The sequence below is a fragment of the Meleagris gallopavo genome, chromosome 3 (genome assembly GCF_000146605.3).
Source record: "Meleagris gallopavo isolate NT-WF06-2002-E0010 breed Aviagen turkey brand Nicholas breeding stock chromosome 3, Turkey_5.1, whole genome shotgun sequence".
NCBI classification, from domain to species: domain Eukaryota; kingdom Metazoa; phylum Chordata; class Aves; order Galliformes; family Phasianidae; genus Meleagris; species Meleagris gallopavo.
Window position 1 is genome coordinate 58,488,834 of NC_015013.2, and position 3,527 is coordinate 58,492,360.

Here is a 3,527-nt window from a genome sequence, read left to right on the forward strand (position 1 = left end):
AGGCGGAGGGGGCGAGCGGAGCGGCTGCGTGAGGGCTGCGCGTGTCCGCCACGCTCCCCGTCGCCGGCGGCTTTGAACGTGGCAACATGGAAGCGGGGCGGCTTCTCGCGAGGTTTCGCCGGGAGCGCGCGGAGCTGAGGGCGGGGTCTTACTGTGAGAGGTGGGGACGGCGGTATTGGGCTCCCGTGTGGCTTCGGTGAGGAAGCGCCGAGCTCTGCATTCCTCGGGTGTTTGTACCCCGCGCTGATAGCCGCTAAATGCCCGAATTGTGGGCAGTATCTTGTTAAAAACACGAATTATTAAGTGGTTAAGCATGCAGGTAGCACCTCTTCCACTCAGTTGGTAAAGTAGTTTGGCACATTATATCCACGAGTGAGTTCTCAGACAGGCTTATGAGCTTTCAGAGTGTTTCAGTCTGTCATAAATGAGCCTTTTTTTTCACAGAAATTCAAGTTGTTTCTTGTTACTCAGTGGTTTGGTGTGATAGCAAATCGCATCTGAAATGAAAGCAAACTCACCTTTGAGTCCTGAGTGTAAACATGGTGTTTTAGGTTAAAATAGGCGTTAATCGGTTATTTTCCATGAGATTGAATTTAGATGCTTCATCCTATGGCAGGGTGGTCCTTTAGGGGTAAAGATGATTCCACAAGCATCAGTGAGAAGCCTGTTCCTTGGTGTCATTTTCTCGTGTTACTCTACCAAAACCTTGTTTTTCACTGTACGGAAGGAGCCGATGTTTTGGAGACGTGCTCCTTCCATCTGGCAAGGCTGGAACTGGCAAATGAATTCAGAATTTTCTGGAGGAGCAGACAGAACCCCCTAGCACGCACAGTTTGTCATAGAAATGCTATTGGGGTCAACTGTTATCATTCCAGGTGACAACATACAATGCAAGGAAAAAAAATCATTCTAAAGATAGCGATTAGAAATTGACAATTTGTAATTGTGCTTATTTAAAAAGATAAAATTAACAGAAAAAAAAGCAAACCTGTATGCATGACTGTATTCTCATAATGTGGTAGATACTATCAAATAAGAAGGCAGTTTCCTGTGATTAGTGTGGGATGCAGCTTCCTGGAACTGTGCTATAGGAAGTGGCATTCTGTTAAGAGATATGAAGAATGTGTAAGCAATTGGGTGAGTTATGTACTGCGGAACAAACTTTTAACTGTAAATGAGCTGTAAAATTCCTACTTCTGTTTTAGTGGTATGCAGATGCCAGCATTTAGGTGCTGGCGTAGTTGGTGTCTGCTTGTGCTCTCCTCCATCCAAGTAGGCTCTTGCAGAAGAATTAAAGCATACATACCAAGGTTCAACTATTTAGAGCTGTGTTGTATCTTTGTTCACCAGCATTCTGCATCACATTGTGGTTCAAAGGTTTCTGGTGACTTCTTGTTGCATCAGAAAGCCTTCTTTCTTTCCAGTGCACCGATAACTCTAAACAAATGAAAAAGATATGAGGGGATGCTGTCTTGCTGAGATGAGAGAAACTTTCCTTGAATTCTTGTCTAATTCTGATCACGTACTTTAAATCTGATCATGATCAGTTAGCAGTGCTGGTTTCCCTGTTGTGGAAGCATGTGGTCTATATTTTGCTATTGGAGATGATTGGGACAGCTTGGTATGGCTTTCTCTTGAGGCAGAAATGCTTGATTTGAATTTGTTGGGGTGACTGTTGCAAGAAATAACATGATAATCCCTCTGTTTCTGCATTTCAGTTGAAACGTAACACATTAGATCAAGTTTTAAATGTCATTTTAGGAAAGATAATGGAGTGAAAAGCAAACTGAATGCAGGTATGTGAATGTGTGTGGGTCTGGCTTGTCTCAGTTTTCAATCTGCTTATTTCTTTTAAAGCTAAATGTTTGGTAGATGGTGATAGAGTACAGTAATCCACTGTATGTGTAGGAAGATAAATATTGTATTTGTAGGAGGAAGTAAGACACTAAAACAATGAAACAATGAGGAAGTTTATAAAGCAAAGGTAAAGTGATCTACAAAAGGAAAGAAAAAGCCAGAGGAAAAAAAAATTAGAATAAAACCAGAAGTTAAGTAATGAAGGCAGCTGCAGTGAGTTGGAGTCTCTCCAATTGGATCATTTAAAGCAAAAAATAAAAAACCTTCCCTGTTGACAAGAACTGCATTTACCTCAAATCCAAAATGTCTTAACTGGCTGCTGATTGAGACTACAGATAAAATAAAATTATTCTGCATAACATAAATTATGGTATTGCTTTTACTTTGCGTTTAGTTTCCATAAATACTTCTGCATTAATGCTGTCAGCTGTTTTGAGGCCGAATTCCTTTAACAGAACAGTGACTCTGCACTTTGATGGAAAGAAGCACATCCAAAGTGATAAGTAGAAGCAGCAATGAAATAATTACATAAGAGGAGGACTCTATCTCTAATTTCCTAATTTCTAAAAGAAGCAGAAATATATAACTGGCCTGCAGCAGGGAGAAGAGATGCTAAACGAGTGAGGATTGATGAATTAGAAAAAAAAAAACAAAATAGTGACACCTGCTTAAAGCAAACGTTAATTTAGCCCAGCATTTTTCACTTCTCATAGATACAGAAAAAAAAAAAATTGACCATCATCTGTGCCAAACCTGCTGTAGTTTGCTGATTTTAACTCGCATGCTCTATTGATAGTTTTATTTCCATTCATGATTTCTATCAAATTCTTATAAAAATCCCTGAACATATCATGAAGGTATCTGTTACTCTTCTACAAGACCATTATGTGTCATTATGAAAAAAAGTAAACAGACGTTAATTGAAGGCTTAGATAACATGCCTTTATTCTGTTGGTGATTCTGAGCTATTTTATGTAAATGTTTTCCATTCAAACTGAGTTACAGTTGTCCACTGAACTGTGTACATTTCTCATAAATAATTAAGTTTCAATTAATCATTAAAGGAAGGCAATTTTCCAACTAGAGGAAAAAAGTGTATTTATGACAGTGCATTGCAGTATGAAGAACTGGAGAATTCTCAAACAGGAAATTCTCAGGATAGATGTGTTAAAAATTAATATGTTAAAAATTCCCTGATACAGTCCAAGATTTTTGATAGCATTTTTGGCATTTAGAATTGTAAGGTGTTTGATTGGCCAGATGGTAATTTTTCCTAACTGATAAATTAACTGAGCACCTTGCTAGACAATTGATGTTTCTGCTAGCTGACTTTTAGATCAAAGAGGGCAATGCACAAGTTTTGGTGTTTGTTTTCTGGTTTATCAAGTGATCTGCTGATCATCTTTCTGGTTTTTAATGCTACAGGAAATGCAGAAAACCAACATCCACTTCCCTGTATTTGTCTGTCAGTATTCACTAACTTGTTATAGACAAACTGAGACAGAAGTTTTTGGAAGATGGGGAAGAAAGGGACGATAGAGTGTCTCAGTCACCTGAGCATAAACAACTATGATGACTGGAGTGATCTTCCACCAGGTAAGCCTGTAAGCAAAGGAGGGTATATTTGAGTTGGTAATTCTCAAGGAGGAATTTTCCTAGCTTTTTTTTTT

The 3,527-nt window shown here is 39.0% G+C and overlaps 1 long non-coding RNA gene across 2 annotated transcripts in view; it reads left to right on the top strand.

Annotated features, from left to right (window-relative positions):
• The first annotated feature begins 20 nt into the window (after positions 1 to 20).
• The window catches only part of LOC116216473, a 45,845-nt gene continuing 42,338 nt past the window's right edge, over positions 21 to 3,527 (top strand). For both annotated transcript variants that reach the window (XR_004159271.1, XR_004159272.1), the window contains exons 1-3: positions 21 to 196; positions 1,719 to 1,796; positions 3,283 to 3,453. This is a non-coding gene — a long non-coding RNA (uncharacterized LOC116216473). The remainder of the gene's footprint in view (positions 197 to 1,718; positions 1,797 to 3,282; positions 3,454 to 3,527) is intronic.